The sequence below is a fragment of the Canis lupus genome, chromosome 8, assembly GCF_048164855.1.
Source record: "Canis lupus baileyi chromosome 8, mCanLup2.hap1, whole genome shotgun sequence".
In the NCBI taxonomy this organism is placed as follows: Eukaryota; Metazoa; Chordata; class Mammalia; order Carnivora; family Canidae; genus Canis; species Canis lupus.
The window spans coordinates 12,050,083-12,065,587 of NC_132845.1; the positions used below are offsets into that span (position 1 = coordinate 12,050,083).

The following is a 15,505-nucleotide window of genomic DNA, read 5'->3' on the forward strand; positions in this document are numbered from 1 at the left end:
ACTCTGAATTTTAAAAATGTTTTATTCAACAACTAAGGCATCCAAACTATCCGAGAGATTTAATGGCTCATCTTTTAGCTGCTGAGAAGAAAGACATAATCTATTCACATGTGGTCCTGAATACAGAATAGTAAAGACACAAAGCTTTATAATATTTCAAGCATCTTTAGTTTGTGTTCTGGAAGGCAGAGATGGGGCTTTATACTGTTCATTGAAGATGGGATTTTTTTTTCTTTTTCTTTTTATTAAAAGAATTTTATTCAATTTATTTAAACTAAAAATATCCCAATTCACTCTCCTCCCTCAACCCCTGCTCCCACCCCTGTCTTTCAACTACCAGTTTGTTTTCTGTATCCATGAAATTGTTTTTTTAGATTGCACATATAAGAGAGATAGAATAATATTTGTCTTAGAGTTATTTCACTTAGCATAATGCCTTTGAGGTCCATGCATGTTGCTGCAAATGGTAAGATGTCATTTTTTATGGTTGAATAATATTCCATTGTGTGTGTGAGATTGTGAGATATCTATATATCTTTATCTATCATACAATTTCTTTAGGTGCCCACCTTTGGATGGACACTTAGGCTGTTTCCATGTTGTATTCTTCACTCTGTGACTCCTATTTGGTACTTTCTTATATTTCCCACCTCGAAGTTCTCGTTGTGTTTATACATTCTTCTGAGTTCAGTGAGCATCTTTATGACCATTATTTAGAACTCTTTATCGGGTAAACTGTTTGTCACCACTTCATTAAGTTTTTGTTTTTGTTTTTTTTTAGTTTTATCTTGCTCCTTAATTTGGAACATATTTCTCTGTCTCTTCATTTTGCTTGACTCTCTATATTGGTTTGAATAGAGTAGATGAAACCACTACCTCTCCTAGTCTTGAATGAATGGGCTCTTGCGGGAGATAAACCTTTGTTCAGCCCCATCCCAGCTCTTGGTTTCTCAAACCTCTGTGCTTGTCCAAGCAGCCTATTATATTTTTAATAGCTTCCGGTAGTTGAGGATGTGCCAATACCCGTCAGTGTCCCAAAGGGAACGGACTTCGACACCTGGATTCAGGTTGACTGGAAGACAGGCACTCAGGGAGCAACTTTCAAGAAGCTACAGATATATATCTGCATCTGTAGTCCCGAGGGGCTTCAAGTCTACGGATACTGGCCACCGGAGCCAGGTGATCTTGAGGTTTCCCTCGGCATCAACTGCAACAATCCGGACTCCAGACGAGTGCAGAAGCTCCTTCCTGGGAGATGCTGGTGAGCTGCAGCGGGGCAGAGGAGAGCATCAAGATGGGGCCCACTGAAGCAGCTCCGTGGGCCACGACATGTATGTGAGACCTGAAGGCTGCTTCTCAGCGGGAAGCTCCAGGACAAGCCAAGTGGCCTCTTTCACACGAAGACTGTGGGATGTGCCTCAGTCGCTGTCTGCACAGTGCCCTGGGGGTGGCAGCCGGCCATCAACCAGCCCTCTGATTGCCACGGTCCAGGGGACCGAGCGATGTGAGCCCCTTCAGCCACCAAGCCATCGACCTCAGGTAGAGCTGCCTTCCAGGAGGCGCTGGCTCTGGGGGGCACGGGGCGAGCGGAGGACGGGGCCTGGGGTGCTGAGTAAGAAGCCTGCCCCTCAGGCCACCGCCACGACAACGGGTTAATAGGGCTCCTTCCCCGGAGGATCAGGCGCCCGGCTCCCGTGCCCCTGGCTGCGCCCTGCGGCTGGCAGCTGTTTAACACCCCTCTCTCCGCTGGCGGCCATCCTGTGAGACGCAGGGGCATAAGCCCCGCAGGCCACGATGGCCGGGCCACGGGGAGGCGTCCTCTGGCTGCAGTCACAGGAGTGGGCGCACCACACAGGCGGACGGGTTCCTTCCTGGGTGACGCCGATCATTCCAGGGTCCTTACAAGGGAGCACGAGCTCCCCGGGGCCTCGGGAGCCAGCGGTTAAGGGCCGTCGGCCCCCGCGCGGCAGGTGCTGCGGAGTCTCCTTCCGGTGAGACGGCGCTACTGAGCAGGCGCAGGAGCCCCAAGATGGCGCCCGCCAAGCTCGGTGCGGGGAGACCCCCAGCCAGCCGCCTCCCGGAAGTGCTGGGGTGGAGGCCTGGCCCTCAGGCCCCCGCTGGGATGTACGCAGGTGAGCCTCCTCCGCTTCAGGTGCGGGTGTCATCAGCAGCCTCGGAGTTGGACCCTGGGGCGGGCGACTCGTCCCTCAGATGGCTGCGCTGTTGGTGTTGTGGGGCCAGGGACGCGAGGCCAAGGCCTGCAAGGTTAGATATTGGGGGGAGGGGAGCTTGTCTCTCAAGCGCATGGCCTACATGTGGGGGTACTCGCTGTGGGGTGCAACCCTTTTGGTCCTCGGGGATGAGCTCTGGGTCTTGAATTTCCTCCCTGTGGGGGTCACTGCGCCGGGGGTGGGGTTGGTGGTGAGTCTGTTCCGGCCTCGCCTACCTGCTCCTCATAGGCTCCGTGTGTACTCATCACCCAGCCAGCAGTTCGTCGTTTTTCAAGATTGATTGATTGATTGATTGATTGATTGATTTGAGAGAGCCAGTGTGAGTAGGGGGGAGGGGAGGGGAGGGAGAGCAGGTTCCTTCCTGAGCCTGGAATCGCCTGGGCAGTCTCACAGCCCTGAGGTCATGACCGGAGCCACATGCAAGAGTCCGAAGCTTAACCTACTGAGCCACCCACCCAGGCACCCCAGCATTTAGGGTGTTTTTTTTTTTTTTTTTTTTTTTCAATATTTTATTCATGAGAGACACAGAGAGAAGAGAGAGAGAGCGGCAGAGACACAGGCAGAGGGAGAAGCAGGCTCCATGCAGGGAGCCCAACGTGGGACTGGATTCCAGGTCTCCGGGGTCACGCCCTGGGCCAAAGGCAGGCGCCCAACCGCTGAGCCACCCCAGGCTGCCCAGCTGCCCAGCTGCCCATTTAGGTTTTTAAAGAGAAAATCGTGCCACATGTAGCTCCAGACTCAGCATGATCGGTGGGAGCAAGTGAGTTCAGGATCTTCCTGTGTTGGCGCCTTGAACTTCGCCTCCACAATGGAAAATATTGGAGAACAAGAGTCTGAACAAAACGAATTAATAATAAATTCTTGCAATTACAAAGCATCTTTCATCCCAACATCCTAAGGAGTTTAGTATTTTTCCCAAAGGCACTGTTTAATGCTCCTCTCATGCAATTGACTTATAGCACACTGACGTGGTGAATCAGAGGCAAAATAGCACTTAACATTGAAAGATTGAGCCACTGCGGCAAGACCAAGCGCAGAGCTCATTCTAGTAAACTCTGCCCTTTTTTTTTCTCCTTTAGGATTTTTTTTTTCTTTTTTTAGAAGCTAATAAAGCCAGTGAAAGCTTTTAGCTTCTTCCCACAGTCAGTGCTTCGCAACTTGGACTAGCACTTTTTGTTGCCACGATAAGTCAAATTCTTCATTTTTATGCACCATCATGGCCCTTCTATTTGCTGGCCCACCGGGACATATATTAATCATTTTTTAATAGTCCATTAGGTGTAGTCATATCCTGTGGCAACCAGGTCTCTTAATTTCGAAGTCTTTAGCTTTATGCAGCATATCTAATAATACATTTCTCCATCTGCTTGGATAAAGAATGAGCCTGGAAATAATGGTCAAAACATTGTTTTTTAAGTTTTCATTAGATCATATGCTTTTTCAAGGGTGGAAGGCAATACCTTAAACTCTATGTATTAACTATGTAGAATATAATAGGATCATTATTACAAGTAAATGCCAGTAGACTACTCAAATCATAGTGGCTAGAGCACCATCTATGTAATAGATATAAAGAATGAATAAATATACATACATTATCTTCCCATTTAGACCTCAGTAAACCTGTTTCTAATAAATAACAGTCTTGCTGCATCTAGATGTCTCCCTTTTTCTGAAACGTGATTCCTAGGCTCCATAATGGTTAATATTTACAAATGGGATATGGTATATATTAAATTTGGGCATGGTAGTAATGATTTGGTTCGAAAGAGAATTGGCATTTATTGAACATCACTGCGCCTGGCACATCATTTCAGGTAATTCTCACAATGAGAGGATGGGGCTAATTTTCAAAATTTGAGATAAGAAACCTGCATTTCAGAGCAGCATATGATCTGATTGTATGATGTGCCCAATATTATAAATTAATACATTAAAACTAGCTGAAATTTTTCTTTGCAGTCAAGGAATTTTCTAAATGTAACATATTCTAAAAGCAATAAAATTTAAACTGTTTAATCTGAATTTAAATTACTTTAGTTTAGCGCTTTGCTATACAACTAGTCTGCAAACTCCAAAATGGCAAGGATTGTGTCTGTCTTATTTATCATTGTATTCAAATGCCTACCCAGTACCTGGCACAGATTAGGTGAATAAATATATGTAGAATAAATGAATGCCATCTTTTATGGTCATGCCTGTCACCTTATAAATGACCACACATGTAGACATTTCCTAAGTTGAGTTATGTCTTGATTTTATCCTCTAGGGAGAAATAAAGCTCATTTATTATGTTAGAAATATCAGAACAAATCAATCTTCATAAATTAAATGAAACATTGTTGCTCTTTTTGATAAGGCTTACCATGTTTCTGATGGATTGCAGACTAGTACAATTTTGATTTCATGAAATCAGCAGATACTGCTTTGTTGCTATGCTGGGTGGTAGATACATACAGATGAATAAAATAGTGGCCCTATCCTCAGTAACTGGCATGGCATCATGGAAAAACAACTGATGCAGGGATCAGAAAAAAAAAAAAAAAAGAAAAAGAAAAAAAGCACTAGGAACCTGTGACTAGAGCATATTATTTAGCTTATTCCAGACTTGGTTTTCCTAATTCTCCTATTAACTGTTTACTTTCTGTTTTCTTTCATTATGCTTTAGGGGTGTCTCTTATAAATTGCATATATTTGAATTTTCTTTTAATCTGCATGATAACATTTTTATTTTATTTGGAAAGCTTAGGAAGTTTACATCAGTATATCAGTATATTTGAATTATTTCTATTTTTTATTTTGTGTTTTCCATTTGTCCCTTTTTTTCCTGTTCCCTTTTTTAATTAAGACTTTATTTATTTATTTATTTATTTTTTTAAAGAGCAGTTTTAGGTTGATGGAAAAATTCAGGGAAAGTTACAAAGATTTCCCATTATACACCTTGTCTCCACACATGCATAGCTTCTCCTATTATCAGCATCCTCCACCAGAGTGGTACATTTATTATATTCAATGAACTTATATTGACACATCATAATCTCCCAAAGTCCATGGGTTACGTTATGATTCACTGTTGCTGTTGTAGATTGCATGAGTTTGGATAAATGCATAGTGACGTGTGTCTCTCCATTACTTTTTTCCTGCTCCTTTTTTGCCTTAATCTTGTTGTTTTTATTCTGAATAAGCTTCTGGCCAGCTTTGCCTTCCCTGTTCAACATCCCCACACCCAAAATATTTCTCTTTTCTTCCTTCTTTAGAAATTGTACAGTTTATATTTATTTCCTTAGTGGTTTTGTAGCTATTTTAAAATGCATATTTAATTAAGTCCAAATTATTTAATCTTTTATCCATTGTTCAAGCAATAAAAGGATTTTAGAAGGAGTTTACTCTTAAAAACTCCTTCCCATTTTAACATTGCCTTTATTTGAAGTATTTTCTACTTGGCTTGTTTCTTGATGCTTCCACATTCAGCAAATTAGTCATTGTCATTTTTTTTTTCCTTTTTAAGATAATAGATTCCCCAGAAAGAAGATTCTGAGACAAAAGTTTACAAGCAAGTAGTTTATCTGGGAGTAAAATGAAATAGGGAAGGAGGGAGAGACAGTATAAAGATGGGATGTTGAATTAACCGCTATTAGAGGTAACCGGGTATGCCGTCTTTTAAGGCCCTGATGAACGTTACTGAACAAGTCTCAGATTGTCCATTTTGGGGAAGAAGTAGGGGCATTATTCATTGGTTCCTAGTCCTCATTGGTCAAAAGTCCCATTTATCCTTTGAGGCATTAATTACTTGCTAATCCTGGGTTAAGCGAGTGTAAGAATTCCCAGGGCAGGAAGTGAAAGGTGCAGTGTTGTCAGGCTACAAGTGGGTGAAGTTGATTAAAGTTTGCATACAATTGGCTGGTGCTCCTCTGGTTGAAATAAAAGGTTTGACCAAGAAAATTTGAGGAGGCACACAAGAAATGTCCAACTCAGCATTTCTTCCTACTTCTTGGATAATTTCCTTCTGTTTAAAGATCCTGTATAGGTTCCCTTAGCAAAGGTCTTTTTGTGGTAAAAATGTCAGTTTTTGTTTTTCTAAGAATGTCTATTTCTCCCCTCCTCCCCAGTTCTTGAAAGATTGCTTCCATGTTTCAACATAGATAAAACTCTATGTTGAAAGTTATTTTCTCTCAAAACATCAAAGATATTATTTTACTGTCTCTAGATTCTGTTAGTGATATGGAGAAGTCAGCTTAATTGCCTTGTTTGTAGATTGGCTGTCATTTTTCTCTGGTTGCATTTGGGTTCCTCTTTCATTTTGTACCCTACAGTTTCAGTCTGATTTATCTAGATGTGATGTCCTTATAATTTTCTGTATGGGATTTTTTTTTTTTTAGGTTTCTTGTATCTAACTGTTAGTGTTTGTTTCATTAATTCTGAAAAATTTTCAGCCATTATGTCTTTGAATATTGTTTCTTTCCTATTTTCTCTATTAATTACAGCTGGAACTTTGATTATATTGTCTCATTTTTATTTCTGTGAATCTATATCCATATTTCCTATTTCTTTGTTTCTCTAGATTCCTAAAAAACTATCTCTAGATATCTAGATATTTATATATTATCTATTATATAAATAGATTATATATCTATTTTAGATATCTAGAGATCTAGAGATAGTTTTTAAGGAATTTATCTTCAGGGCCACCTGGGTGGCTCAATCGGTTAAGTGTCCATCTTCGGCTCAGATCATGATCCCAGTACCCTGGGATCAAGCCCCACATTGGGCTCCCTGTCAGGTGGGGAGCCTGCTTCTCCCTCTCCCTCTGCTGCTCACCCTGCTTTTGCTTGCTCTCTTTCTCTCTGTCAAATAAATAAATGAAATCTTTAAAAAAGAAAAAGAATTTAACTCCAGTTCACTAATTCTCTATGCAGTGCTATCTATTCTTTTGTGCAATGCATCCATTGGTTCCTTTAACCTAAGTAATTGTGTTTTTAATGTATAAAAGTTATGTTTTGATTCTTTTTCAAATATGTTCAGTCATTCTTTTTAATCACTCATCCACTGATTCATTTTCATGTTTTTCTGTGTTTAAAAAAATTTAAACAGATCAGTGTTATTCATTTTCTATGCTGTGTATAACTGCCAATTTCTGAAGTCCTTGTGGGCCTCTATCTTACTACTTTTTCTATTTCTTCCGATTCTCTTTCATTGTGTCTTCTTTTCAGGTATGTTTTATGATTTGATTTTTTTGTTTTAATTTTTACTGTGGGTGGCATATTTTTCTTATGTATTTAGTGCTATTTTCCAAAGACCAGGTTGAATTTTAATTCTGTTAGAGAGGATTTATATTTGATTCTGGCAGTCATTTGTTGACACTAGCAACTCTGAATTACTTCATATTAAATTACCCACTTTAATATTATATGATCATGTAGGTAAACATAAATTTGGATCACTAATCTCTGTGTGGGACAGTTGTATTTACAAATGGTAAGGAGAAATCTATTTTCTCCATACAGAACCAGGGTCATGGCAAGAAAGTCTCTATCTTAACCACTGTTATACAGCATTATTTCATTTCAAGTTTACTCTTACTTGAAGATAGAGACCTTTGGGATTCCATTCAATGCAGGCATCTTGTACTAGATCACTCACCTTGAACCCCTTCCAATTTTATTTCCTGTCTGCTGTTCACACTGTGTCTGTCAAAAATGAAGAACTCTTGGGCAAAAACCAACTTTATTCCAGGATCCTGTTACTTTCTTTGTACTTTTGTGGATTTTTTTAATATTATGCCTGCTTAATAATACATTAAAACAATATTATTTTATATTTTATCTAGCATCTTAATTGTTTCAATCAGGATAATTTAAAAATGGGAATATTTTCTTCATACTGTTGTAAATAATTGTTGCCTTCCATTTTTATTCTTCTAAATATATCTTTGTTTAAACTCACTTTGAGCACCCCCATTCTCTTCTTTCTGATTCCTTTTCTTCTTTAGGTTGTTCTTCCTTTTTTTCCCCTTCTTCTGTTTCTCTGCTTTTATTATCTTTTTCTTCCTCAGTAAAATAAAAATTGGAAAGAATCTAGTGTAGACATTTTATACATGGTGATGATTGATTACATTTTGATGTAATTTTAATCTTTCAATCATTTATCTTTTACATATCCTTTTCTGTTATATAAAAAGAATATTTTCTCCCTCTCATTTGCTGACATTAAAATTCTTTTAATAGGGGACAAAATTGCTTCTGGACATGAATGCTATTGAATCTCATTTTCCACAAGTGTGTGCTGATGGTAAATGTAATTTGGTATTTTAGGTATAATAATAGGTCCCTCTTATTGAACACTTGGTATTCGCTGGTTACATGCTAAATGCTTTACCTACATAGTCTCAAATTTTCAAATCACCTGGTAAATTAAATACTATTACCTTTATTTTATTGATGAGGAGGACTAACGCTCCAGTAGGTGAGGTAATTTAGCCAAGTTTGCACAGTAAGATTCTCACTCTGGCTTGTCTGGTCTCCAGACCTGTTTTCTCTTTTCAGTGTCTCCCACTCTCTCTCTAGAGTAGTTGGACTTACAAAAAACTGCCTCATGATATCTCTCCTTGGATGACTGCTAAGTTTTATATGAAAAATGAGAAAGCTTAGTTCTAGTTGTTTCTGGGTGACTTAGTTCTACATTTTGCACAGAGCCTGAAAGTTTTGAGATGAGGATATTGGGACATGTATATTTTAGCTATACATGTTCTGCCAATAACTGGAAGCCTATATGATAACTTTTCTGTTTTAAGACTTCCTCAAACCCAAATTTTGTTCTCCTTTTGCCATAAAGTCTTTGAATCATAATTTTATTTTCTAGAACATGTGATATTATTTCAGTTAGTGTTGATGATATGATCAGCCAAAATTGGCTCCTTTCCTGACATACCAGAGTCTCCCTAATGCCTCATATATTTTGAGCTCTGCTAATAAAGTTTCTGACAATAAAGTGTGCTGTTTGAGCATAACTTCTTCATTAATAGAGGTTATTACTCTGCTTCCCTAACAAAACCCATTTTGAATGAAAGCCAAGATGGACCAGCCTGTGCTGAAATCCGCTATATTTACTCCAGAGTGGTTCCAGAGCACTGCTTTTTTAAACTCAGTCACTGACTGACTCCTGCTCTCTTTTCCCCTCAGGCAAATGAGGGCAATGCCTTGCCTCTCATCTCCTGAGATGATGAGGGTGTGAAGAGGGTAGATGGGAAACCCAGTTAAATGCTTTGTATTTCTTTCTTTTTTTTTTTATGCTTTGTATTTCTAAGACAAACTATTATAAACCAGGCTGTTCTGGTTACAAAGAAGTTTATTGCATTTTGCAAAGAAAACATTTAAATAAAGAGTCGAAATTATGTTTAGCATGCGTAGTTTATATAAATGCAGTATAGAGGTGCCTGGGTGGCTCAGTCCATTAAGCATCTGCCTTCAGCTCAGGTCATGATACCAGGGTCCTGAGATCCAGCCCCATTTGAGCAGGGAGCCTGCTTCTCCCTCTCTCTCTCCTGCCACTCTCCCTGTTTATACTCGTTCTGTCAAATAAAAATCTTTTTTAAAAAAAATGCAGTATTAAACTGTGTATATAAACATCTATATAATAGAAAATACTATATGGTTGCAGCTCCCTTGTTTTAGCATAACATCTTCTAAGCTGTTTACCTACTTACCTTTTCTTCTGCTTTCTAAGGAATATGAGAAAGGAGAATCAAAGGTGGGAAAACTTGAGATTAGGCAACAGGCGAGCGTTCTTCTGAGGGGCCATACGTGTGCCACCTTGTGTTTTCAGCAGTCGCGTACAAGAGTATTGGTACAACTCTCAGGACAAGCCATGATTAGCTGAAATGGCAAATTTGGCTCTGCAATATCGTGGTTGTCCAAGATGTATGTTATTCATTAATTTGGGAAGAATTAATGGTGCACATACTCTGTCTTGGCAGCTGGGGCTTCAAGGATGATTAAGATGCAGTTGTTATAAAGGGAGAGATACAGCCCTAAGTTACAATAAAGTGGGGTAAGCTCTTCACTAAACTGTGGACAAAGACTCAAGAGAGGGATGAAGGGAAAACTCTATCCAGAGATATTAGGAAAGGTGAATGCAGATTACTATGAGTAAAAATTTCCTGTAATATTAAAATAAAATCCACTGCTGTTTGGATGTTGTACACTGGATGCTGCACCTAGCAGTAAGCCCACATTTAATTCCCTTAGCTTCAGGGCAGGGAAAACAAAGGAAACAAAATCAACTATAACTAAAAATCATCAAAATTCAAACCCGATGTGTGTGTGTGTGGAAGGAGGAGGAAAACTCAGTCTTCTGTAGCCCTCAAACCTCTTACGTGGGAGTTCAATTTTCAGAGAGCGGTTGAAATGAGGCACATGTGACACTCATTCTAAACACAGACCTGGTGATCAAGTTGTAAAACCAAGTATTACAGGTGTTTGATTCATTATTGGCATGCTTTTTCTGTTGCGTTTCCACAAGGCAGCTCCTCTCATTAGGGTGACATCTACCTACATCAAAGGTAAAAAAGAAAGTCCTTGACTCTTCACACATCTTCCTGAAGGACATCTCCTCGTTTCTAATCCCCTTTCTCAGTTCTCTTGAGCTAAGGGAAGCCTTGCTTCACTGACCAGAATTCCTCAGTTTGGTGGGTCATATGAGCTTTTCTCCATTCAGATGTCTGGCAGGAAATGCATTAAGCTGGACTTTATGGGAAGTCTGCCAAAAATACCTTTTTTTTTTAGTGTAGGGATATTTCAAAGAGGAATTGAAGCTGCTAATTTTTGTCCATTTCCAAGTGAACGTGTTCGCATGGTCCAGAGTGATGGCCTCAGATGTCTCTATAAAGCAAAGGCAAAGGGCTCTTAGTGGCCTGAGCGTCAGGGTTTTGCTGCTCTTTTGTTGGGGCCGGTTTTGGGTGACTGCCTTCCCTCGGATGGAATTGACGTAGCTTCTTATATCTCTGACTGGAGGAGACCTGGAACAGGAAAGGACATTACAGGATGTAAATAAAGGTCCACTTATCGGATATTTATTTTCAGAGGGATCCTTGAGACAGTTCATTGCTTGTCTCTAGAGCCCCGATGTCTTCTTTCAGCAGAAGTGTGGTGTTTGGATGAACTTTAAAGCTTCCTGAGTTTTGATGCAGTGCTGAAACAGAAGCTTTGATGCTTCAAGCTGCTGACTGCAGAGGAAATGCAGTGTTTAAAGCATATCAGCAGACGTACAGAACATACAATATCCAGAGAATTTTCTCTCCATGGTAAGAACCCTGGGGATTCCATAGGTTCCACGATCGCAAAGGGCAAACTAAATATGTACACCCAGTACTCAAGGGCTGGGCTCTGACTCCCTGTTGTGCCTCAGCTCCCAGCATCCCCTTTCCTGCATTCGGCTTTGCACCATTCTGAACTCATACCAGACATGGGGAATGTTTTGTATTAAGGCATTTGCCCCTTTGATTTTCGTTACCTGAATGCTCCTTTGTTGTTGTTGTTGTTGTCGTTTGGTTTTTGGTTTTTCATCCTGGCATCTTAGTTCCATAGGGCTGCTGTAACCAAGTACTGCAGATTGTGTGGCCTAAGACAATAGAACTTTTTTTTTCACAGTTTTGAAGGCTAGAAGTCTGAAGTCAAGGTGTTGGCAGGGCCCTGCTCCCTCTGAAACCTGTAGGGGAATTCTTTGTGTCTTTCTAGCTTCTTGTAGTTTGTTGGTACATCGCTCTGTGCCTCCACCTTCCCATGGTTTTCCCTCTCAGTGTCTTCATGTCATCTTCCCTGTGTGCCCGTCTGTCTCTGTGTCCAAATTTCCCCAGCCACGCTGGATAAAGGTCCAACCTAATGACCTACTTTTAACCTGATTATCTGTATAAAGACTCTATAAGGTCAAATTCTGAGGTATTAGGAATTAGCACTCCAACATATCTTTCTTAGAGGGACACAATTTAACCCGTAATACCTGGCTGGTATCTCCTCCGAGAACTTAGCTTCCAAGGAATCTCTGTGATCCTGCAAGTTGAGGTTAAATATCTTTTCTTTGTTTTTTTTTTTTTTTTCTTTTCTTTGAACTTAAGGTTGTTGATATATCCTCTATGATGGGACTTAATTTAATGTATTGTCTGCTTAATTGTTTGTCTTCTACAATAAATGGTCAACTTGTGGAAGCTGAGGACTCTATTTTGTATCCTTAATAGTTAGTACAGTGCCTGGCACATAGGGAGCACTCACTGAATTCACACCAACGTGATACATGAAAGTGAGAAGAAATTTCTACACTTGTGAGTTGGCAAAATATTTAGCACTTATGGTGATATTTTGTATTAAATAAGAAAACAGCCTGCCAATTTACTAAAGAGATTTGATCTGAATATGACCCAGTGACTATAACTGAAGGAGACTTTACAATGAGTCAGAATCAAATTTGAGAAGTGATAGGGATGGGTGGTTTGAGAATTTCCACAGCCTGTGTTATAGAAGATGAATTGGACAGGGCTCTGGGACAAGTGTCTCTGTAATAATGGGGTGTGTGGGAATGAATGTTGTTGAAGTGATTAGAGCATGGGGTGGCTAGTCCAAACAGCTGGCTTCTATTCCTGACTCACCCTGGATTCACTGTGACCTCCAGCAAATCACTTACCTTCTGACGCCCTTTTAAGTGAGCTTTAAAATTGGGATGGCAGTTGTGACCATGTAAACATATGGGATGTGATGAGAACTAATTTTTTAGGTTAGGGTTTAAAGAGATTTTCTTGAAAGCTTTTATTTACTTTAAATGTTCTGAACAGTATGAGCTGGCAAACTGGCAGTGTTATCTAAAATTTAAAAAGATAAGCTAATTTGAATGAGTAGAGTCTACTTCAGTGAGTTTAGAAGCAAATGTCTTTCTTCCCCCACCTCTAGTAAATAAAGCCAAATGTGTAAGAAAGCAAACTGTTTCATAGAAAAAAAAAAAGTTTCATCCCAACCTTTCTTTTTTTCCCTCGATCTGTTTTGTTTCTTTCTGTGACAAGTTGATCTTTGGAAAGTTGATCTTTGAAGAGAGGCTGGATGGGAATCAAAATAGCAGAAGTGGGAAGTAAGGGAAGCAGAGTTGACTTCACCAGTCCCTGGAGGATTTTGACCATGAAAATAGAAGTAGAGACCACGCTTTATTATCTGTATGAATTTCAGGGGGAAGTAGCAGAAGCAGCTCCACAGTTTCTGTTGGGAGGCTCAGTGGTGGAACCGTTGTTGGAAGGGGTGCTGGTGGCCAGGACGTTTGAAATTGTGCTTGTGGGGAAATTTATGTTAAATTAGAAAATTCAAGCTAGACATTTCAGAGGGTAGTGGGATGGAACAGATAGAGAGTATAGAAATGTTCCTAAAGCCTCCGGTTTCTCTCCTTAGACCTCCTGTAAGCTGCCAGTGGCTCCTAGGAGCAGCAAAAGGAATACGTGCAACAAAAAGGCACAAGTATGTATGCAGATACATCCCAACAGGGAATGATGCTCACTCCTTTCCTTTGGAGCATTTTGAAGGAAATAAATAGTGCCCTTGAATTTCTACAACAAGGTTGCCCATCTCTAGAACTATGAGTCTAGTCATTTGACCCATACATCTAAATGTAGGCACTGGCCAACTGCTATTTTCTCTACAGTGTGTTAAGGGATGTGAGGCTTTTCAAAAAGGGAAAAGTAAGAAAGCAAGGGACATTATACCTACTATCAAATTGTTCATGGTTGGTTTATTGGGTTTAGCTGTAATAGGAACAATTGTAGGATAATACAGGAAATAGAAATTCTGTGACAAATTATGAGACAGTAATAAATGTTGTAACTGGTTATGAAAGGAGAGACCTTATGGAGAGGCCTTTATAGAGTCAAGAAAATTATGGCAAATGTGAAACTTCACCTGAACCTTGAGGGAGATTTGAGTTGGCAGAGGGAAGGGGTAATCCAGGGATGGCAAATACATGTTCTTTGCATAATTATCGTCTCCTCCTGTGTCTGTGACAGGCATTGTTAGCCAATCACCCCATCTGTCTTTCCCTAAACTATTGGCATACGGCTTTCTTAGATTAATTTAATGAATTGGTTAATTTTCTTATCACAGTATAGTCTAGTGTAAAGTTTTAGCCTTGTTTATCTCTGGATTTAAGTTACAGACGTGGAAGAGAGTCATTGTGGTAGCCTAGAGGTGCACTGCTGGATCTAACCTCAAGAAAGAACTTCCCCCACAGCCATGAGGAGTAGTTAGCTGGTGATTTGCTCTTGCAGTGGTTTAGGGATCTGCCTCCACTGCAGCGTTTGAGCCAAGGCCAAGCTCTCCTGTGCAGCCCCCCAGCCACTGACTGAGCATGGTGGGGGCCCTAGGGCTTGCCCACTTCTGCTGTTTGCAGGACACGCATAAACGCAGTGTTTGCTCTGAGGTTTCCCATTAGGTTAGGTTGGCTGAGTGTCAGGTTTGCAGTGCAGTCTGAGACTCTGCCCCCGCCTGCTTCCTCCCCCTTTATCTTTCAGAGGCAATATCTGCCTGTCAACCTCTTGCACTCCTAATGCAGTTTCAGTGTTTGCTGGCAGAAGAATTTGCATTGGCTCTGCAAAGGTCTGTGGGATTGAATCAACTTGGTGATAGTAGATGAACCATTTTGTTCCATCTAGTTCCCAATCAAGACTTCAATCTTTCCTTTTACAAGCATTCTGAGGCCAGAGTTTTGGGCTCTGAAATACATGTTGGAAATTCAACGATGATTAAAGCTGATTCCCTACCTTCAATAAGACAGACTCATGTATGTAGAGAGACTTGAGATGAGTAGTTTGTTCAAGACCAGTCTCCTAACTGGTGAGCTGAGTTTTTAATACAAAAAGAAGTTTTGGTTTTGAAGTATGAATATGTGACAGATACAAGAGAACTGGTACAGTTAAATGCACTCGTGTTTACATTTCTTTGTCCCCATTCATAATTCCTATGGCGAATTCTTTGGAACACTAATCCCTCAGGTGTGCTTCATGGAACGAACATGTTAAATATGTTACAATAGGTTTCTTGATTGCAGTTTGGGGAACTCTTTTTATATTCTAAGGTACATTGTGCATTTGTTTGTAAGAGCGGGTCAGGTGGCCAAGGAATCCAAACTTTCTTGGTTCAGAAATTGTTTTACAGTATGCCTTTGAGGAATGCTATCCTACTTAGTTAAATCAATTGATGGTTTATTACTGTCTACCAGCATACGCTAGCATCCATTCAACATTTTCTACCTGC

At 40.3% G+C, this 15,505-nt stretch overlaps 1 long non-coding RNA gene across 6 annotated transcripts in view; it reads left to right on the top strand.

The window, feature by feature from the left end:
- Window positions 1–15,505, top strand: part of LOC140637834 (uncharacterized) — a 325,342-nt gene that overhangs the window by 24,933 nt on the left and 284,904 nt on the right. For 2 of the 6 annotated variants that reach the window (XR_012034896.1, XR_012034899.1), the window contains exon 1: window positions 1,981–2,132. The exons of 3 other annotated variants lie outside the window; for them this stretch is intronic. This is a non-coding gene — a long non-coding RNA (uncharacterized lncRNA). Of the gene's footprint in view, window positions 1–1,980; window positions 2,133–15,505 lie in introns of those variants that run through there. One more of the 6 variants, XR_012034898.1, reaches the window with a different exon arrangement.